The sequence below is a fragment of the Triturus cristatus genome, chromosome 11, assembly GCF_964204655.1.
Source record: "Triturus cristatus chromosome 11, aTriCri1.1, whole genome shotgun sequence".
NCBI lineage: Eukaryota > Metazoa > Chordata > Amphibia > Caudata > Salamandridae > Triturus > Triturus cristatus.
The window spans coordinates 1,045,161,840-1,045,184,968 of record NC_140594.1 but is presented as its reverse complement, the minus strand read 5'-3'; the positions used below and the strand labels follow the sequence as shown (position 1 = coordinate 1,045,184,968).

Genomic DNA, 23,129 nt, shown 5'->3' with positions numbered 1-23,129 from the left:
TGTCCTGCCTTTAGTTGGTGCTGCAGAACTAACTGAGTTCTCGCACCCCGGTTTTAAGAATTTCATCACTGATGGGACACTAGTTTTGAGTTGTAAGCATCAATGTACTTCAAGCTCTCTCATTGTTTGTAGTAGATATATTTTATCACTGATAGTATAATGGATTATAAAGTTTTGATGGTAGTAAACAGATGTTCAGCCATGATATGTGTAGTCTTGGTTATGCGGCTTGCACATTGACCATAAATTAGTATCTGAGTGTGTAGTGGATGGTGTTGTGGAGCCACAATATCCATCTGCTGGTCTGTTTGGACTGTAATGACTGAATGGTAGAACTTGTTTAATGTGTTCTGTTGTTCGTTGGTGTGCGGTGTTGTTTGGGGGTATACGTTTGTGGCTAGAGTAATATCCAAGTACCTGGCATATCTGTGGAGTGTTAGATGTGTGAGGCGTGTTTTGTCTAAGAATACCCCTCAAATACCAACTCTGAATTAAAATCAGCAATTCATGTAAGAGTAGATTCCCCACTTGACTGTTTTACTGGAAACCATTACCAGCAACTAATGGAACTTGGTTTCATGTGGAAAAGAAATAGAGGACAAAGCCACACATGCTGTTAACACCATACACCACAAACACCATAAACCTGCCCCAATCAGAAATCTGATTCAATGACAACAATTCATCTTCAGGCCAATTATTTAAGAGATTGAGAACCAGAATTGCTCCCATAATAAATTATGTTTAGTTCACAAAAGTTCCAAAACGTTAAATCTTCAGATAAGCTTGGGTACCTACTGAGACTCCCTAAAAAAGTTTAGGACTAGCCATAACAGACATAACGCTCTTCACCTCAATAATAAAGGGCAGTAAACAACATTTTGCACCTCTGTAGGTGCTCTAATGATATCCAGACAAGTTCCACAGACCCACCCAAAAGTCTCAGACTGTTTGATAGCCTCTAGGAGTTTTAGGAGCTGATGATGCCTGATGAGAGAGCTTCAAAACTAATTTGATACCCTGAAATGTTCCACTCTATCAATTGAAGTTAGCTTTAAAGAAGATGGTTATAAATGTTGCTGTCTGGGCCTGTGAAACTTTTAGGGAAGACTTTAACGAGAAAATCAGCATTTCAAATGGAACTGCGTAACATGAAAGAGATGGCCAGTGATAGGTTACTTGAATCATAGATATGTTTTGCATATGTAGTTGCATATGCATTTCTGGAAAGTGGTAGAGCATAAATACATTCCTAGAAATGTAGGGAAGAGGTGTGGCGCCCCGGCCAGGGCGACTGACTTTGGAATCTGGGGATCATGGTTCGATCCCTGGCGGCAGATTAGCCCAGCACCATGTGACTCTGGGCAATAGCTCGCTTAATCTTCCCGACGGCCCCCAGCGCCTCGAGACCCTTACGGGTGATTGTTTGCGCTTTACAAATGTGGATTATCATTATTATTATTATTAATTGAGTTAATGAGTGAAGCAGGTGCATCCAACCTCATTTGGGAGGGCTTGGGGGAAGGGGGATTTGCCTCACAAAACGTTTGAAAAAGAAACAGAAGATAGAAGCATGTCAGCCATAGGTATGTTTTTTTAATTTTATTTAGGTTAGGAGTTTTATATAGCGCTGACCTGACCCGAGGGTATCAGAGCGCTTTACAACAATGTTTCATAAGAGATACTTAATAAAGTAATATAAAACAAAAGTTCGGAAGTCCAAGGGTGCTGCGTATTCTTGAGGTAGTAGTAGAGTCCTGAGGTGGCCTTGTTGTATGCATTATTGAGGTAGTTCACGAGTCCTGAGGAAACCTCGATTTTGGCTGAGGTGAGTCAGTTGGTGCAGAGTTAAAGCGCAAAGGAGATAGGGTTTGGCGAGGGGGCGGCAGTTATCCCTTCGGGTTGGAGCGGTTGAGGAGGAGGGCTTTAAGGTACATTTTGAATTTCGTGCAGGACGGGATCGTTCTGATGTCTGCTGGGATGGAGTTCCGGATTTTGGTCGCGTTTCCCACGAATGACCTAGCAGCGGTTGATTGTTTGCGTGCTCTCATGGGGATGAGAAGTAGGGAGTTGGAGCTCCTGAGGTTCCTTGTCTGATCTGCCCTCTTGAGCTTGGCGGCCAGGTAGTCCGTTTTCCCTGTGTGTAAGGGTTTGTGCATGAGGAAGGCCGTTCTGAAGTACGCCCGCTGATCAATTGGGAGCCATTTTAGGGGCATATTATCAAGCCAGGCGATAAAATTATCGCCGCTTTAGCGGCAGAAAACTGCCACTAAAATGGCGATAATGGGCTTGATAATATGCTCTATGGATTTCCAATTGAAACCCATGTTAGACGTCCTTCACATTTAACATGGGCTTCAATTGGAATTCCATAGAGCATATTATCAAGCCCATTATCGCCGTTTTAGCTGCAGTTTTCTGCCGCTAAAGCGGCGATAAATGTATCGCCTGGCTTGATAATATGCCCCTTAGTTCTTTTAGTGCAGGAGAAATGTGGTCATATTTCCTGATTCCGGTGACCATTCTGGCTGCTGCGTTGAGGGTTGTTTTGAGGGAAGCTAAGTGGGTTTTAGCGGTGCCGGTTAAGGTTGCGTTACCGTAGTCGAGTTTGGATAGCACCAGAGCTTGGGTGGCTTGTTTGAGGTCTTTGTTAGGAATGAATGGTTTAATCTTGTAGAGAAGCTTCAGGTTGAGGAAGGCGGTCTTTGCAGATTTTTTGATGTGTTTGGTCAAGTCCAGTTTGGGGTCCAGGGTGATTCCTAGTGATTTTTCGGAGTTAGCCAGGGTGAGATTACCATTTAGAGCATCCAAAGCTTTAAGCCATTCTGCAATTTGTGGGTTCTCTTCTTTGTTGGAGATGAGGAGGATCTCTGTTTTGTCCTGTTTAAGTTTAAGGTGATTTAGGGACAGCCAGTGTTGAATTTCTTTTAGGGTGTTGTTTAGTCTGAGGATGTCGTCTGGGAGGACGTTTCCAGATAGATCTGGGTGCCATCAGCATATAGGTGGAAGGGGATATTAGCATTTTTAAGTATGGAGGTGAGGGGTTCCATGTATATGTTGAACAGTTGCGGTGAGAGCATTGAACCTTGGGGCACACCCCTGCTGACGGGGTGAAGGTCGGAGGTAAAGATTTTGATTTTTATCCTTTGCGATCGGTTGTGGAGGAAGGAGGTGAACCAGCGGAGGACCATCTCATCGCCACCCACCCTTTCTTGTAGAGCCTTGATGAGAAAATGGTGGTCTACCGTGTCAAAGGCTGCCGATAGGTCAAGGAGAATGAGTAGGCAGCAGTGATCGTTATCGAGTGACTTGCGAATATCATCTGTGATGTTTAGGATCGCTGTCTCAGTGGTGTAGCCTTTTCTGAAACCCGATTGGTGGGGATCAAGAAGGTTGATGATGTCCATATGCTGAGTCAATTGTGATAGGACGCATTTTTCGAGAATTTTGGACAGGAGGGGGAGATTGGAGACAGGTCTGAAGTTGTTCAGGTCTGTGCAGTCCAGGCCTGGTTTTTTTAGTAGTGGCGTTATTTGGCCTACTTTAAGGCAATCTGGTATGATGCCGGTTCTCAGGGAGCTGTTGATGATTCTGCACCAGAACGGGGCTATTGTGAGTTTGAGTTTTTGGGTCATTTGGAAGGGCATGGGATCAAGGACGTGAGAAGCGGGTTTGGAGGTGGAGATTAGCTTGATAATCTTGGCTTCCGTGATGGCATTGAAGGACTTCCAAGTATTTGTGTGGAGCAGGCATGTGCTTTCGATTGCGACAGGGGGCAGGCTTTTGCAGGCGGGGTTGGTGGTGATGTCTAGTGAGAGCTCAATCTTGGAGATTTTTCTTCGAAGAAGATGGCGAAGTTATCGCACAGTTCCTTGGAGGCCTGGTTAGAGGATATGAGGGGCTTGGTGGTTTGTTGCTTGATGATTTTGAACAGTTCGTTGGGCCTGTTGTTTGCATTGTCCAGGGCGGAGCAGAAAAAGTTAAATTTTTCGTTATGGATGTGTTTTTTGTAGTTTCTTCGAGCTGCTTTGAGTTGCTCGAGTAGGCAAGTGGAGGGGTTGTTTCTCCACAGTCTTTCTGTGGCTCTGAGTTGTCTCCTTTCGTTGTTGATGTCTGTATTGAACCAGGATCTGGACGGGATGTTCCTGGCTTTTTTTTGTTTCAGAGGGGCTCTCTGGTCAAGAATGGATGTCAGGGATGTGTTGTAATGGTCGGTGAGTTCTGTCGTGGATAGATCCCCCGTGGAGGTGGTGAGGAGGGAGTTGACTTTTTCTTCCAGGTCGGTCATGTTGATCTGGGTGAGGTTTCTGGTCCATTGGGATCTTCTTGGGTGGGGGGTTGTAGAGTGGCTGGCTGAGTGAGATGGAAGAGGATTAAGTGGTGGTCAGACCAGTCTACGGGCAGGATGCGGTTTATCTTCACTGTGTCACATTTGGCGATAATGGCATCAAGGATTGCTCCTTTGATGTGTGTTTCTTCTGTGCAGTGTTGCATAAGGTTGTTGTTATGTAGCAACTCGCTCAGGTTTTGAATTAGCGGGTTGCTATCTTCATTCTAGTGTAGGTTAAGGTCTCCCAGAATTAGGTTATTCGCCTCTCGTAGAGAGCAGTGGATAATCAGGTCGGAGAGGTGTTCGGCAAAAGTGGTGGGGTTATTGGTGATAATAAAGCCTGGGGGAACGAGAGTGTCCAGGAGAGGTGTGGAGGAGTCGTTGAGCCAGGTTTTGGTGATGAATGCTATGTCTATGTCGTGAGTGAGGATGGATTCTGCTAATTCAGTGGCATGTTTGATGGCTGATCTACAGTTTATGAGCATGCAGTTAGTGGGGGTCATTTCTGCTTTGGGTTTTTTCGTAAGGGGGGCTGTGGGGATGCTAGTGCGGGTCGACGGCGGTCTGGGTGAGTTCGGAGGGGATTGGACTCTTCCCAGTCCGGTGATCACCTGGATTTTGGATTGGAGGGTGGCAGCTAAAGGATTGTCGTACGAGGAGGCGAGGTCCTCCGCATCACTTTCAGACATGGTGTCTCTAGTTCTTTTGGGTCTCTGTACCAGAGAGGGGATGGGGCTAGCTACCCATCTCTGCGGGGGATTATGGATGGTCTTTGTTGAGTGTGGGTGGTAGAGGAGTGGGTGCGCTGAGGCTGCTGGGGCACCGCGAGGTTGGCTAGGATATACCTAAGGCCCCGGATAATAGTTGCTATCTGGGTTTCCAGCTTGGAGAGACGCTGCTCAGTCTTGAGGTCATTGAGGTACCGGGGATGGCCCTGAGCAAGAGTGTTGGGCCTAGAGGGGGAGGGTCCCGAATATTGGGTAGCTTAGTGGTGGCTGTGTTGTTCGTTTTGGGTCTGGGAGGAGAGAGTCTCAGGGAATTGGACCGCCTTGTTTTGGGTGTGTTGTCCGTGTGGGGTCTGGGCGGGGCCGTGAGAGCAGGATGTCGGGGGTCTTGTTGGGCCGTGGGTTCTATGTTGCCTGTGGGTTTGGGGAGGAGGGTATTCAGGTAGTTCTGAGTGTGTTGGGTTACGTGGAGGGTAGGTGGGAGGTGGGGGTGGGAGCCTGCAGGTGGAGAGTGGGGATGAGAGCTGTAGGTAGGGGGTGGGTGGGTCTTGTTCTCAATGGGGGTGAGGGGGATGTCATGTGGCGAGGGGTCTTGCTGGGGAGTAGGTGCTTTATTGCCTGTGGGTTTGGGGAGATTGGTGTTCAGGTTGTTCGTGGTGGGTTCGGGTGGGTGGGTCTTGTTCTCTGTAGGGGTAAGGGGGATGTCATGTGGTGAGGGTACTTGCTGGGGTGTAGGTGCTTTATTGCCTGTGTGTTTAGGGAGGTTGGTGTTCAGGTTGTTCGTAGTGGTTTGGGGAGGGTGGGAGGCAGGTGCTTTATTGTTTGTGGGTTTGGGGAAGTTGGTGTTCAGGTTGTTCGTAGTGGTTTGGGGTGGGTGAGAGGCAGGTGGCAGGTGAGGGTGCGAGCCGGTAGGTGGTGGATGAGAGAGGGAGTCTAAGGCGGGAAGAAGAGGGGTCCTGTTTTCTCTGGGGCTGGTGAGGGGGATGCTGCCTAGAGAAGGGCGTGTGTGGTTGCTAGGGAGTGCCGGAGCGGAGGATGGGTTCTGATGGCGTGTCCGGTTCTTCTGAGGGTGGAGTAGGGGAGGGTGGAGTCGGGGTGTATTCCGGAGAGGGGAAAAGGGCATCAAAGGACTCTAGATTGGCTTGTATCAGGACTGTGCCGTTGGTGTAGATGGTCACCGTGGTATTTCCAATGCGCCTTGAGCGGTACGGGAGTGAAATTGACAATTTGCCGCTATGTGAAGTGTTGGTGGTTTTGAAATGTTGAGCTGCGATCTGAGGATGGATTTCCATACTTCTTGTCTCTCAGTGTGAAAGATAAGTTCCATTTTTACCTTTCCTTTGGAGGAGCAGTGGTATATGTCTGCAAAAAGTGATTCGGGATGCTGTCTGATCAGTTTCTGCTTAAAGTTCTTCTTCGCTTTAGGTGAGAGGCCAGGCGGGAAACTGATCGTGAGAGAGTTCAGGCCGTGTGGAGTTACATGGTTCGAAGAGGGTGGGGCGGTGTGGGTTGTCGTGGCAGAGGGCATTGTGTGTGAGTGGCACCGGAGAGCTCTACCCTTCGGGAGAGGAGAGGGTAATCACAGGTTGTTGCAAGGGATGGTCACGCTGCATCCAGGGCAGGTCGTAATTTGCCAACAGTTGTCCACACTCCGCGACTGAGGGTTCCAGAGGGGTTGAACCAGGACTTGATGTCAGCATGCATTGGTGGCTCTTCTATGCAGTTCTATCACCTCACTTACGGGGCAGCACAGAGCCAGCGCAGAGTGGCATAGCGCGTAAGAGTCTTCTCCTTACTTCTTGAGTTCCACGAGCAGCAGAGGATCTGGCTTTTTCGAGTGGTCCCTCTAGGCCCTATGAGCGGCTAGGTTCACACCTGTTCAAGGTCCGGGCAACCTTCCTGGGTGTGAGTGTTCTCTGCAAATCAACAAAACATAGCAGCCAATGGTGTATGGGAGTATCGCTAGACGAGGTATCAGGATCCAGTCTGGCACCAAGGAAGTATTCTTAAGTGCGGAACCAGCAGTTAAATAGAGTGTTCTTCAGAAAGATGGTTGGTAACTTGTTCAGTTCATACCTTGTGTGTCGTGAAAACAGAGGATGGGGTATATGATGAGCTCTTCTTGGTCTTCTCCTGGCCGTCCCCACTATCCTACAATCTCAGCTGTTACCAGTGGCTACTTTTCAAATGCAGACTTGAGATTAGATGCTGCATCACAAAAAAAAGAAATGCTCCTGGAGATTGCATTGTGAAGGATATCTTCATTGGCTCCTCACAGAGAAAAACACCCAAAGGTCCCATTTTCCGCAAGGGTTCCCCGGGCCCTTAACTGCTCTATTGCTGAGCGTCAGATTGGTCAGGTATGTACTGAATGCACATTTTATGAAGCAGTGCCAAGGTAGGAGGATGATCTACTTATCCTCACATGCACATGGTGCAGTTTGGTTAAGAGTTCAGGGTTGTATGGGTTAATTGTTCTGCCGATTTGCAGGCATGGCGGCCATCTTGAGGACAGGCACAGGCGAGTGGTGGGGGATGTTACCAGCTCGTGTATTATATGCAGGCTCAGGAATTAATATGCCGGGGGGCCGCACCCCACTGGGAGATCAATGTGCAGCTGTCTGAGTGCTTTACTGCAGGTACTCACTTGGTGGCTCTGTAGTGTAGCCGGTCCGGTAGCTAGTTGCTGGGTGGGACGGCCATCTTGAAGTCAGGCATCCGGGGGCTGCGTGAGTCTGTGCTGTCCTGGGGGCTTGGAGATGCTTTTATCCATCCGTCGCTCCAGTAGCGGGTGGCCCCATTAGAGGTTCGACACTGAGGTAGGTGCATGGGGTGAAATTCCGTTTTTTTTGTTCCCCCTCGAAGGTCCACCGTAGGGGTCCGGGATGCGTTCTTTTTGCTGCGGGGCTGTGATTCTACATCAGCGGGGGCTGCTGGGGTCTGGGCACTCAAGTGTTCTCCAATGTCGTTGCTATCTTCCTTCTTCCTTCGTTTGTTTTGAAACCGCCATGGGGCTGATGAACGCTGTGCAGGGTGGTGGGAGCTTGCGAGACCCAGGAACTTTCAGTTTCATTCCAGGTCGTCGCTCCCTTCGTGCCGTTTTCCCGTGAGCTTTAGCTGATAGCAGAAGCAGTGGATGTTGTTGTATTCTACTTCCAGAGTGGTCTGGAGGTGGAACGACAGACATGGCGTGGAGGTGGGGACGAGCAGGGATTTCCACTGTGTGCCGGTGATCCTAGTGTCCGGGACCCAGGCACTTTCGGTTTCGAATTGTGGGGCTCCGATCCTTCGTCCGGTTTCCTTGAGAAATCTCGCTGATGGCCGCAGCATTATATCAGGCTTCAGACCTCTTTATTGCCTGGTCCGGTGGGGAGCGGCAGAAAGGGGTGTGCAGGGGGGCAAGCAGGGATTTCCACCGGTTGGTGATCCTAGTGCCCGGGAGCTCTGTTGCAGGGCTCCTTCCCAGCGGCCATTTGGATCATCCAATGATCCAAGTATGTGTTTTCCGTAACGTTTTCAAGTCTTCAACTGAGTAGACGCTGGCCTCAGACAGATATGTTCCAACAGGACAAACAATAAGCAGGGGAAGAAGGGGTAGAAAGGGAGGAAGGAACCCAGGAGAAGAAATACTACGTGGGAAGGGCAAACATGGCCAAGCAAGGGTAAAGAAAGGAGAAATAATATAAAAGTCAGATCATCAAGAGAAAAACAAAACACTCCCCTTCTCCAAGGAAGAAAAATCATCCAGTGAGATAATCTTTGTGCCAGGAAGGGGTTATGTGATACGCCCTACGGGACTGATACAGTCCCCCTTTGATATGGGTGGGACCATTGGGTTGGAGTGCTGTCTTCCTTCAATCTCTTGCAATGGGGAGTTTTAGGCAAGCCTGTCCATGCTCACATTTGTCCACTGTTCAATATAACTACATTGTGCTTCACACAGGTCAATTTGACGGATTTGGCAAAATCACTAGTGACTGGACTTTCTAATGTTTTGCAACATGGTTGCAACACTTTTTTGGTGCAGCCACAATGCAAAATGCTTGTCGAGATTTGCAAAGCCATGCAAAGACTGACTTGTGTCGCCTTGTGTGGCTTTGTAGGGAAAAAAACGTAGTGCAGAGCCCTGCACTGTGTTGTTTTACAGTGCATGGAATAGGCGTTACATAGGTGGAGCATGGGTGTTCCCATGTATCCACCAATGTTTTTAGATGAACAACTAAGGAGGCAGTAAACCTGGGTTTGAGTCAAAATTGTGCACCTACCCAAGAGAGATTAGTCTTTGGCCATTACCATTAAAAAGCTGTCTTAAGAGGACACTTTGACACCTCACACAAGAAGTCTATCATGAGATCAGAAGTGAACTGCACATTATTATCCATTATCCGTGTTCCCAGAATGCCTTCGGTCTAACATGTGTCTTGCAAGAAATCAAATAGTACAGACATGGTGGTGTTCTTTACAATTCTTGTCACTATCCATCGTGAGTGATAGTCCACAAGCACCAAGATGTACTTCCCATTGTAACCTACGTGGTTTATGGTACTAATAATGTCAAGGTCTAATTTTATCCATGGTTTATCCAGGACTATAATGGGCAAAAGAAAGGTTCTCTTAACATTTTAATTTTAGCTTTAATCACCATCAAATCCATTGCTGGCAACTAGCACTGGAACCTAGCTTTGTTTTTGGCATGTCTTATGCCTAAATGGCCGTCATGTGCTAAATCAACTATGTTGTCTAATAGATTAATAGGAAGAATCAGATGAATTCCTATAAACATTTTGTTTCCAATCACCCTCAACTCCTCTCAGATCTCCCAATAACCACTTACTACCTCTAGAAGGTAGCTTAAATTATACACCACCCCCAAGTATCTTTTCTCACACCACCTTCATCACCAGATCCCCGCTCTTTCCCTCTTCTCACTCTTTTATGTACACTCATGTCATATCCACAGAAATCAGCAACTAGTCCAACTTTTACTCCTCACAACCGTAATAGGGCAAAAGCAACAGCATAGACAATCGGCCACTTGGTTACGGGAGCCTGGTAAGTACTCGACTGTAAAGTTATAACCTCGTAGCCCTCTAAATCACCTGGCTATCATGGGCCCGGTATGCCGTGATCCCTTAATAGCAAATGTGTAAGAGGTTTGTGATTGGTTCTCAGTATAAAATAAATAAATAGATGCACAGAGCGCTAGAGCCTCTCTTTCAACTATGGAATAGTTGCATTCAGATTCCATCAAAAATCGGGATGGAAACAAAACCATACATTGTTTCCCCATAAACACTTGAGTTACGGTTGCTTTTGGTACTGGCACAAATGGTTATAATAGTTTGCCTTTCAACATGAACGTTACCTAGTGAAGGGGTATTTGAAATCTGGCTCACTGCACTTAAATTGTATTGCACTCGCTTCTTTAGTAATATTTGCATTGATTCCAACTTATCAGCAGAATTCTTAGCAAAAATTGAGTCTAATTTAGGTAGCCCCAAGCACGACTTCAATTCATATTTGTTCACAGAGGAAGGAGCTTTCCTTACCACCTCCATCAGAGCTATCCTGAGCAATTCTATATCGAAAGAAATTGTATATTCAAGATTAAGGTTCATCCCTCAGTCTCTGAAATACCTTTCTGAAAGTGACATAGTGACACTGCTCAGACACGCCTTAAACCAAGATATCATCCTGAAAGCAGGATGGCCTTTCAAAATATGCTGATTATTTGCAGCTACACCTCAGCAGGAGAAGTCATCTGAAACAGCATCCTGAGGAACCAGTATGTCCCCATAGGCATTATGAACAGGGTAAGGGAGCTAAATTCAAGGTGGTCTTCAACCTGCTGATAGAAGAATGATTAGTCAAATAATGCTGAAACAGCTTCCTTTTCGTATCACGCTAAGCATTTTGTGAATCCCAGGAAGGGTGTCTGTCCACCCATGTACCTAAGTTGAGGTCCCTAAGATCTACACACAACCTAATGTCCTTGCCACCTGCTTTGGTGGCTATGACAATGTGTACAAGCCATTCTAAACATTCAGTAGATTTGTAAACTCCCTGCTTGACTTTCTAACTATGATTTCAGTGGTTCTTTTCATGGAGATGGGGAAAAAGCTAACGTTGGTACTTGATAAAGAACACCAAGTGGACAGTAAGATCACCGAGGAATTAATTGCACACATCTTTCCCTTACTAAAGGAACTAGCAAACAACAATACAGGTTCCTTCTCATTAGGATCAAGCTTAATCTCCACGTTTTCTGATGCCTTCAACCTGACAAATTGAATCCCCACCAGGTAATATAAATCTTTCACTCTGCTGTTATTCTTTTAACGCAGATCCTCATTTTGACCATCCCTTCTAACGATATACAGTCCTTATTATAACCTCCATGATTGATGTCTGCCTTTTCTAAGACTTTGGGGCAGATTTATGTTTCCTGGCGCATCCCTGCAAATCAGCAGGGATGCGCCAGGAAAGATGCGCCACGCAAGTTTACCCTTGCGCCACAATAGATGCGCCGCATTGACAATGCAGCGCATCGTGGCGCAAGGATAAACAGATGCGTGACGCATCTGATGGCGGAAGGCGGCGCATTGCTGGAGTTGCGTCGCAAGCGCGACGCAGCTCCAGCAAGGCTCGGGGGTGCCCTATCATTACAATGCTGCGTCAATCCTTACGCCTGCTTCAAGCAAGCGCAGGGTTTTGACGCAGCATTGGCTCAAAAGTGACTAAGTGAAATCTTGTAGATTTCACTCAGCCACTTTTAGGAGGCATTCCTGCGACGGAACGCCCCCCCCTGCACAGGTACGCTTACTTCAGGCGCAGGGCTTTACAACGTGACACATCTCCAAGATGCGTCACGTTGTAAATACCCCGCAGCATGGCGCAGGATTTGCGCCGCCGCTGCGTCACAAAAGTGACGCAACGGTGGCGTAAATGAGGCGCAAGGGGCTCATAAATCTGCCCCATAGTTTTCACTACCAAATTGTTTCTTGAACTTCGAACTGTCAACCAAGGTGAAAGATAAACAAAAATCAGAAAATTATTTTATTGTCTATAGCAGGCGTCTCCAAACAGTCCATCGCAAGCTACCAGTAGTTTGTAGACACATTCAGAGTATCTCACAACTTATTTTTAAATAAGCACAGGGTCACATTTTCCTTTTAAATTACCAGAAGGCTGGGTTTGTTTTACATTATTATCAGGCTGCAGAGAGCAGACCCTAATAATAAGCAGTGTTCAGTCAGATTTATGACCTATGCTGCACAAACAAATGATGGACGGAATGCTGAACAAATCAAACATTCTTCCCTCAGGGGATCACCCCTCATCAGCCAGGCTAGCTTGAAGCCAGTGGCACAGCAAGCAAGGGCCCCATGCCTGTCCATCCCCATCCCACTTAGGGCAACAAAACCAAAATAGTGATCTCACAAGTGAGTGTATTTATTTTTTCGCTACCATCTTGAACTTAAAAAACTATTGTTTTTTCATCTCCCTCTAAACATTCAACCACATTAACATTTTTGTTCCCCTTTTCTTTGCAAACTCTGACAAAGAGGTCCCCTTTTCCACACAATTCCTGCATAAAGAATTTCTAGCTTGGCAGTTTGGAGTGTTCATCCATAACTACTACAATAGTATCACTTGTGCATGTTTCTATCAACGTTCATTTTTGTTTTCCAAAACATTGGGTCACTCTTCCTGGTATATATAAGAAGGAAGAGTCTATGTACTGGATGAATTATAAAGGGTGGTCAACAAAACTGTTTCTTGTTGCCCTCACACATCCCTGGGGATGTCATGCTTAATTATTGGGAGAGTGCTCCTCATCACGCCGGCGCTGCAGTGCCCTACGGGTCCTCCAAAGGGTCACTTTGGCAGAGATCTTTTAGTTTTATCACCATTTGTTGAGTGTGAGAGTGTCCTAATGGGGAGAAGAGTGATGTGAATGGATTTAAAACTGGCTAGGGAAGATCACATTTTATATATGGATTCCCCTGTCAGATAACAAAAACCTGGTAGGTTGGTGCTACTATGGGAGTTGCAATGTCCCCTTGTAGCTTTGTATATTTTCTTTAGTAAGATAAAAAAAAAAGGGCAACATGTTTAGTGCCCCTATTGGTCTAAAAAGATCCCCAGCACTTCTTCAGGATCAAGAAAAAAGAGAAGGTGAATAGCCTACCCCATACATAATTCAAAGGTTAGTGGTCTCCCTCTAACAGGGTAGTTCCTACTTGTGAATAGTTTCACTGGTTGTCCTACTTAGAAGAAAATGGATAACAGAGAAAATTGAAAAACAGAGACCAAAACAGTGTTAAAATGTTTCTGCATAAGAGCTCCTTTTTGGCAAGAAGGTCCCTTATCGTGGACCACTATGTTCGTCTGGAGCTAGAGCGGTCACCAGACACTGTCACACTCATCAAACGGCAATAAAACTAAAGGATTTCGACCAAAGTAACCCTTCGGGGGACCCTTAGGGCACTGCAGCGCCAGCCCAAAGAGGAGCACCCACCCGATTATGAAGCATGAAATCCCCAGGGATGTGTGAGGGCAAAAAGAAACAGTCTTGTTGACTGTCCTTTCTAATTTATACAGTACCTAGACTCTTCCTTCTTATATCGATCAGGAACAGGGACCCAATGTTTTGGAATGTAAATAGTCTTCAGAGCACGGGCACTGGACCTTTATCAGCTCCCAGTCCCCTTTTTACTTCTTTGTGACACAACATTCACTTTTGACCTAGATGACATAGTCTCTTTGACTGTGCTGTGATCCTCACTCCTCTTAAAATCGTACACTTTCCAAATCTGCTCAGGAAGTGTTTTCCTGTCATTCACACCCAATGTAGTGTGCCTAAATCCTTTTGCAATGTCAATGGCCTGTTTAAGGTCAGGATTGCGAGATGATAGTTTTTCTTTTATGCCTGGATACCTTGTGCATCACACCAGTTGATCACGGATTGTAGAATCACACAATGTACCAAATCTGCATGTATTAGACCAGCTCCCGTAAAACTGCTATGTCGCTTGCTACTTTCCAGTTTCGTATTGGGCCAGGTTAAATAAATGTGTGCCTCTCATCACATTAACTTGCTTGTGAAAGTGATTCTCCATTTTTTTAACAGCGACTTGGAAAATATCTAATTGGGCGGCCACCACATCTCCTCTTCCTTCTGGTAGGTCAGGTAAGTTTTAATACACCCTTCTCCTGCCCATGCCCATGTTGCGGTGTAAGATGTGAGTGGTAAGTATTTCTCACTGCCAATGGCAAATCATTAAGCCAAACTGAAAGACACGTTTCATTTCACTTGAAGGTTCCATCCATTCTACCAATGGTAGAGTGTAAGTTCACATACAAAAGGAGTGGGTTAGAGCATTCTTGCAGCTGCCATGGCAGGAGCAGAAAACTAGGAATGCAATGTAAATACCAGTGTTTCCTGGAACACAATAATCCGGTTGCTTGCCGAATAAATGTTAGAATAACAGCATATGTCAACTTCAAAAGTATGTAAAACAACAGTGAGCTACAATGGTTAGAGTCAAGAAACAGGTCAAGTCCTCTTCAAATGTTCCATACAGGTGGGGACAGCAAGAAGCGTCTCTCGAGGAAGGTCATGCAAGGAGGTTAATTTATTTCCATGGGGTAGTGGCGTAACAAAACTTGAGGGGACCAACTCTGCAAAGTACATGGAGGGGGCTCCCGACACTCCAAACCCAGTCAGAAGCTCTCAGGCCAGGAGCTCTGCCCATTCACAGTGCCGGGGGAGGGCCCCGGAGATCCGGCCCCAATCTTCGCACTGAGGGGGCTGCGGGGGTCATGTTACGCCTCTGCCATGGAGGCAGACAACAGTAGGGAGAGGCTCCAGAAGATGGGGGGATGGCTGTCCTCTGAGTAGTAGCAGGGGACAGAAGCAAACTTGGCTAGTTGCACCACCACCCAAGCAGATCCAGGAGGGATCCTTCAGCCTTATAGTGCTCAAAACAGGTTCCGATCTATGTCTGGTAAGTAAGTAGTCTTCCCCTGCACCTTCACAGGCCTGGTTGTGAAAGTGGGGCCAGCCTTAAGAGCTGACAGACAGAAGACATTCATCAGCAAGAAGGCAAGGAAGTGCAGTGGCAAGCAGATTGTCACAGTGAAGCCAGTTCTCTCGAAAACATTTAAGTGAGGAAAAGGGGTGCAACACATCTCACCAGAGAGCACTCATGGTGCAGCGTTATTAATATGGTCCAGAATGGCACGGAACATCGGTTGGAAACTGAAGGAAAACTTACCAGGAAATCCTGAGGGGTGGAGATGAAGGTCAATGTCCTTTACACTGCTAAACTCATCATCAGTGAAGAAATTGAACACTAGAAACATAGGAGTATATTTACAAGGGGATAGCACCACCAGAACGTCACTTTTAGCAACATTCTGGTTGCGTTGTCCCCTTTTCCATATTTACAAAGGGGCGCTAAGCAATGTTTTGGGGCTTCTGCCGCCTTGTAACTACGGCCCCGTTACACGCAACACTTTGTGTGAAAGGGGTGTGCAATGGGTGTTGCTGTGGTCGTTCCACCGCAACACCCATTGTATTTTGACGCTGCCCCAGATTTACAAGGATGTATAAATCTGAGACTGCGCCAAAAACTAAAGCCATGCAATAGGAGGCCCCTGCAGCTGCATGGATCAGCTAAGAACCTTAAAACATTTGGTGACCTTTTTACATATATTAAAAGTTTTGCCTTAACATAACATTAACACATAAACACGCAATACTATTTGTAGAGAAGAAATATGCATTTACGTTCAGATTGACCATAACTAATGTAGGCCTGCATTGTAAAATGGCTAACATTGATTGCCATTTTGCTTTGTGACACGTAAAAATAAATTCAGAGTTGAAGATGGAGTTCTAATTATTGAATGCAATGTTCTTTGGCTTGTTTTCCCATGGGAAATGTTTTCTTTCCCTTGTGATAATGATGGAATGTTTTAATGAGTAGCTCATTCAAGAGTACAGCCTGGTCCCGGTATCGTATCTTTTTACAGATAATGTAAGTTTGGAGGACGCTGAGAGAAGCTGTGTTGGTAAAGGTCCTGATAAGAATATCATTGCATCAACTCGCTTTAAACTGATTGGACCATTTCATGAGAACTGCGTGTATGTGTATCAACTGTTAGAATCGTGTGATTTTAAGTGCAATGTAGGTACGAGTCAGAGAGTGAGCAGTGTGAATTAGACATTTCCTTGAGGCAGCTTAGAGCAGAGTAGGAGATATAGGGGCATAATTATTAGCAATGTGGTGGGGCGTTAAGAAAAGATGGCTAACGCCTGCTCCGTCACTTTAGAAACACAGGGATGTGTCACATTTACAAAAATACGGCACACCCCTGCATTTCCCCTAGCGCTGGTGCTAAAGGAGCAGCCTAGCACCAGAGCAGGCACCCTTGCGCCATGTTGCAAGGGTGCCTGCACTACAAAGGGGATTGCTTATGTGCACAAAGGGACACCTTCTTGCACATAAACAATCTTTACAGGCAATGTTCTTTTTCTATGTGTGCACATGTAAAAGAGCAAAATACGAGGAGAAATAAAACATTTCTCCTCATATCACCTGTTTAAGACCAGGTATTTCCAGGTCTTATCTTTGGCACCCCATACCTTGTAAATATGGGGCAGAGTCAAAGAGCAATGGATGTTGCGGTGGAACGCCCACCTTAACACCCATTGCTCTCCACTTTCATTCTAAGTGTAGCGCGAAAGGGTGCCTCTTTTACAAGGCGGCGTTAAGCCACATTAAGTGGCTTAACGCCACCTTGTAAATAAGGCTAGGCCCCTATCGCCACAGGGACGTCAAAAAAAGTGACGTTGCTTTGGCAATAGGGGCTTGTACATATGCCCCTTAGTGTACTCTCTTAATGAGAGAGAGAGGATTTTCCTTTGTCTTTCCCTGTTGAGGCGACACCAGGCTGGTTCGTCCTCCTCCTTATATGACTTTGATTTGATGGAACTTCATATTATTTGATGAATTCATATTTTGATTAATTGATACTAATTTGATGTTTGACTTCTGTAAACTTTTAACCGAAAACGTAATCATTCTTTGTGTTTCTTGTGGAGCCCAATGTGCTTTACATTTGTTGAATGCAATGATTTGTTGACCAGGCTCAGTTGCGAACTTTGATTCAGCCCATAGTGCTTTATGGGCCCTGAAATTTGCACAAAGTAAAGCGCTAACACCTTTCATCTTCCTGCTCAAACTGCAAAGGATTAACAAACACAGGGGCATATCAGCAACAACCGGCAATAATTATCGCTAAGCGCACTTAGCGCTAGGATAATTATCGCCGGCTAACATGGATTTTTAGCGCTGAGATAGCATGCTATTAGCAACGCTATCTCATATGCGATACAAATCCTAGCGCTAACTGCCAAACGCGATAATATCACAAAGATTGGCGTTAGCTTGATGATAGGGCCTCACATACTTAGCCATGATATCCACCTTCCATAGGATATCATGGCTAAGTCAGTCCTGAAGCAGGCGTAAGGAAAGTAGCGATAACAGGGGTTATCGCTACTTTTCTTGCCGCTATGCTTCATAGCGTGGGGCTTGATGATAGGAGAAATGTCGCTTAGCGACATTTCTCCAGTCATGTCAGGTCAGGAACGCCCACTTTGCATCTCATTAGAGATGCAAAGCTGGGCGTTAAGAATCCGGGCGCTAATGCAAGGTTTCACGCGATGGCGTGACCTTGCTGATTAGGCGATAAAATTATCGCCGCTTTTCGCCCGAAAACGGATGCAAAAGCGGTGATAATTTTATATCACCTCGTTGCTATATGCCCCATTGTGATCGTTATGATCTCTATGAATAGCTGTTATTTGTGTATTATCACTAAACGTAGCTGGTGCTGAGGCCTGAACCTGAAAAAAATGGAATAACCTAGTGGGCTTCAGACAGCAGCTACATATAGGATAATACAGAAATAAAAGCTATCCATACAGATCATGCATTGCTTCTGGGTGAGGAATGAAATAACCATCACAGGTGCTCACTGGGACTAAAGAAATGATGATGAAATAACAGCAGCAATTAGTGCCCCAAAACCACCAGGGTTTGTTACTAGAATATCAGCTCACAATATTTTGCAAATAGAATAATTTTCTGTGAAATTGGGAGCTTGGCATTTTCAGTAAACCAACTCATTTTATCCAAGGCCCGTGATCAGATTGTTTGTTTTCCTGAAAATGCATTCATTTGCCCCCAAATTCCACCAATCAGGTTAAGCAAATTGGCAAAATCTGCTCAATAACATCATTGTGTCATTTTATTTATATTCACAAAATGCACTCAATAGTCCTGAAATACCAACTTTTCATTTTAATACACACTTATTTAGTTTAGATATTTTTGACCACTTCCCAAGTCTGGAGAGTTTGACTGTGCAGTGAACATTACCAAACCCCAGAAGCATGGAAGTAGCATCAGGATCTTCCTTGGTAGCCTTGCATCTGGGCTTGACTGGTGTTTCTTCTGTATGCTGCTTTGTTGATGGTCTCTTCATGGAGTGGTGCTTCCTGTGGTGGTAGGATGGTTCTGAATGCCCGCTGAGCAACTAAAGATTGAGAAAATTCCTTCTGGATTTATACAAAGGAATGTTAAGGTTGCAACCAGAGATGCAAGCAGTTAGTATTTTCAGAAGCTGTTCTCTTCCTCAGATACCACTTTGGACTTTTTCCAGTGCATGGATGATAGAATCTGCTTTTTCAAGTTAAGACAATCTTTGCCAGCTTGATTTTGGATCATTTGGAGTTTCTTGATGTCTTTCATCAATGTCTCAGCATAGACTATATTGAAGTCTACCACTGGACATAATAGCAGTGACATATGAAGAGTTCAACTGGGTATTTCTCTATTGGAACCATGGTCTCTCCTCAGAATCATAAGTTCAAAGTTAGTGTTCAGTGTAACAGTTGGGAAAAGGCAAGGTCTGGGTGGAATCAGGCCACCATATTTTTCTTATTCTGTACTGAGTCAGAGTTGTGTCTATATCTTGGAGCAGGCTTGGTTTGGCTGCTGGTCACCATCAGTTTGACTCTGGCACCAGTTTGTCTCTGGTAGTTGACTGTTATCCACTAATAAGTGAGCTGCAGGAGATTCTGCTGCCATATTCTGGGCCTCATTTCAGTCAAGATAGCTTTATTCGATTTCAATTTTAAAATCATAAAAGCGACACACAAATGTATACATGTTAAAAACTGAAATGGAAATCGAAGTAGATAACAGCTCAAGTACATCATAGTCGGGGTAACCAACATAAAAACAAACTCTGGACTTAATTCATCGACTATCTGCAGCGAATGGCAAATTTTAAAAACTTGGATAAGGCATTGATAGTTGTTTCATCTTGTAATAAAAGCAGTTTTAAAAAATAAGGTCTACACTGCCTTAAACCCCAGGTCTTTAAGAGGGGAATCAAATATTTCCTTCTTCCCCATATATAAAATTTACAGAAAAGAACACAATGTATTTGCGATTGCATTGCAAGATCATCAAATGGGCAATTAATTAGATTTTGGGACCAATCATTTCTATCTGGGAAAGTTATCAACCGATAATAGGTCCCAACTCTCAAACGAGCTAACAACATTCTGTCGTAGCTGGAGTGATCAGGAGACAAATATAGCTGTAGGCCAGGGGCCTGTAAAAGTAAATTGTGTTGGGATACAGATATCTTACTTTTCTCTTCACGCCATCGTCTACTTTCCAGGAAGTCAAGACAGCATTTTTTAAAAGCCTTCCTGGAAATCGAGGTTAGGGAACAAGGATTATCAAAAAAGGTTGAATGTCCCATGTTGATCATAAACTCTTTTACATAGCCAATCCAGGGGATGTCCTGGCATCTCTCTAATTTAAAGCAATCAGTCAAAACAGTTCTATTAAAAACAGTTTCCTCTGTAGTCCATATCTTGTGCACAGCAATAAGGGACTAACTTTGATTAGATCAGAAATGTAAACCAAATCTAATTCCTTATGGCAGATAAATGTGGAGGTCGAATTGGGAACCGCTAACAAATAACGCAGGAAAGAATTTTCTTTTACTTGAATCTCCTGACAGTCAGCGATACCCCATATGCCAGAACCGTATAATGCAGTTGAAACACATTTTGAATTATAAATATCCATTAAGATACGGACAGGCCTACCCCCCAACTTATTAGCGAACTGTTTTATTGCACCTAATGCACGAGCAAAAGCAAGGTTCCTACTCCTAGTCGCTGCTTTCCAGGTACCTTTTTCGTTAAAAACAATCCCCAAGTATGAAAAAGTACTTGTAAGTCCTATCTTAGACTTTTCAATAAAAATATTACAAGAAAGTTTTTTCTTCGAAGAGCAGCACATGGAAAAAGTTTTCCCTATGTTTATTTTTAGGCCTCTAGAACTCATAAAAGATGAGAAACAAGTTAAAGCTTTTTGGAGGCCCATTTGGGTTCTAGCCATGATGACTGCGTCATCCGCATAAAGTAAAATGGGAACCGCCGTGCCATCAATTTGAGGGTAATCTAATTTTTGTGTAATTAAAAATTCCGCCACACCATTTATATATAGATTAAAAAGAAATGGTGCCAGGATGCAACCCTGTCGGACCCCTTTCATTATTGGGAACTTATTAGAGCACTCTCCTTTTTTACCAAAACGTACTTTTGCCCCAGCCCCCCTATATAATTCTTTAATAAAATTAAGAATGTTTGAGTCGATACCCAAGCCTATCAAAGTGTTCCATAATACCTCGTGATTCAGACAATCAAAAGCTGAACTTAAATCAATGAACGTCATAAAAAGGTTGCCCTTTTTTGCGGTCATATATTTACCAATAATTAGAGCTAAATTTAGTCCTTGTTCGATTGTACCTAAACCTGCTATAAAGCCATATTGGAACTTAGAGAGAACATTTTTTTCTTCAGCCCAGGAGTGCAATCTATTTAAAATAACTCTGCCTGCCACTTTCATCAAAGAATCAAGTAGGGAGATAGGCCTATAACATTTGGGATCATTTCGATCTCCCTTTTTAAAAATAGGCACGGCTATGGCTTCCTGCCAAGTCGATGGAAATCCCACGATATTAAAACTGTTTAACGCATTGGTCAACAAAGGGGTCCATAGAGAAATTGTATCTTTATATATGTCTATAGGGACGCCATCAGGACCGGGAGCTTTATTCCTTGAACTTTCGAGTAAGGCTAATTCTACTTCGGAGGCAGAGAAAAAGATGCTCAAAGGAAATAAAGCGGGAGGAGAAGGCTCAGTAAGAAGCTGGTAATTTTGAAGGTTTGAGTCTGTGATAGGCAAAACATCTTCTTTATAAAGCTCAGTAAAATGTTCCACCCAGGTTGGACCTTCAATTGCGAATTCCACCTTATCAAATTTTCTGTCTACAAAAAAGGGAGCATTTACTGCTTTCCAGAAAGCAGTACTATCTCTCAACAAGCTGGCTTTTACTAGAGTATCCCACGCATTCTCCTTCAGCTCCTGTTTGCGTTTGTTCAGGGAAGTTTTATAGGCTGCTCTCGCGGCTCTAACTGCTGACAGATCTTTCGGTGTTTTCTTTAAGATCTGTTTTAGATGGGAGTATGCTTTGGTACAATCTGAATTAAACCATCCCTCAGCTTTTTCTCTCGCCCCTGCTCGACGTGTTCCTGTCAGCTTTTCCCCAATATACAATGCAATCTGGTTAAAAGCATTGACAATCATACCCGGATCAGGATTTTCCTCTAGACAGATCTTAATATTATTGTATTGATCCACAATTAAACTCTGGAGAAAATTTGTAGTGTCAACTTTGTTCCATTTTATGGCATAACCGTTTTGTCTCGCCAAAGAGCAAGCATGGCGATACAAATTTTCAGCTACATTGGTGCCTGATCTAATACTCGTCTCAATATCAAAGGTTGTGCAGATCGGAAAATGATCGCTCAACACGATGTCCAATGTTTTGAACGACAGGACATTATAGTGATAAAAAGTAGAAACCAGGGTATAGTCAATAACAGACTGGAGGCCACGCCCATTAAAAGTAGTTTGAAATAGAACTGGGGGGCTGCAAAGTTCATTTACGAAACCCAAGTTCCAGTCAGAAGTTAAATTATTAAACAAATTTCCCAAGGAAGTATGCTCAAAATGTGTACATGGTTCACCGATTTGGTTAACCATACCACATAAGCCCAAGTTACTATGGGGGCATTGGTGGCAATTAAAATCACCCGTCAAGAAGATGCAAATGTCATTATGTCTTGAATTAATGCTAGAAGAACAAATACAGTTGTTTAAATCTTCAAAGACTTTGTAATGTTCTTCCTTTGGGATATTGTTATATAAGTTGACTAGAATAATGAGTCGATTTCCTCCTGCTGTTAGACTAAGAACCTGGAAACTATTATGCCCCCGTGTAGTCTGTTGCTTTATAGACAAGTTGACTGTGTTAGAAAGATAAGTACAAAGGCCCCCAGAGCTCCTGCCTCTCCTTGACTGGGTAGCAGGAGTAAAATATGTCCGATATCCTGCAAGATGAATCTCGGTCTGTTCCCAACACTCCTGGAGACAGATAATATAATTTTCTCAATTAAATCACAGAAAATGGGGTCATTCACCTTGTTTGATAAGCCCGCTATATTCCATGATAGAAGAGTCAACTCCCCTCTTTCAGCTACTCCTCGACATTTTAAATCATAGGAATAGTCAACACAGTGATCTGATTCAATCGATGGAGAAATACTTTCGATTTCTCTCTCCATAATAATTTGAGAATATCGTAAGTTTATTGCAGTTTCCAGTTCCAAAACAGGATGTATTACCTGCTCTGATTTATCTGAATTTTCATTAAAAAATGGAGTAGCTATTGAAGTTACTAATGAGGTTACTGATGACTGATTGGCCCTGCCCTCATCAATATCCCTTGAAGAGCCAATAGCCCAGTGGTTAGAGCTATTATACAATGTATTTGGACTAGGACAGTATTCATTGAAACTCCGATCATTCCAATAGAGTCAATCCACCATCTCCAAGCTATTAAATCTATTG

The 23,129-nt window shown here is 44.4% G+C and overlaps 1 protein-coding gene across 1 annotated transcript in view; it reads right to left on the bottom strand.

Moving 5' to 3' along the window:
- Positions 1 to 23,129, bottom strand: part of PIGZ (phosphatidylinositol glycan anchor biosynthesis class Z (Gwada blood group)) — a 109,899-nt gene that overhangs the window by 10,134 nt on the left and 76,636 nt on the right. The gene's annotated exons all lie outside the window — the stretch shown is intronic.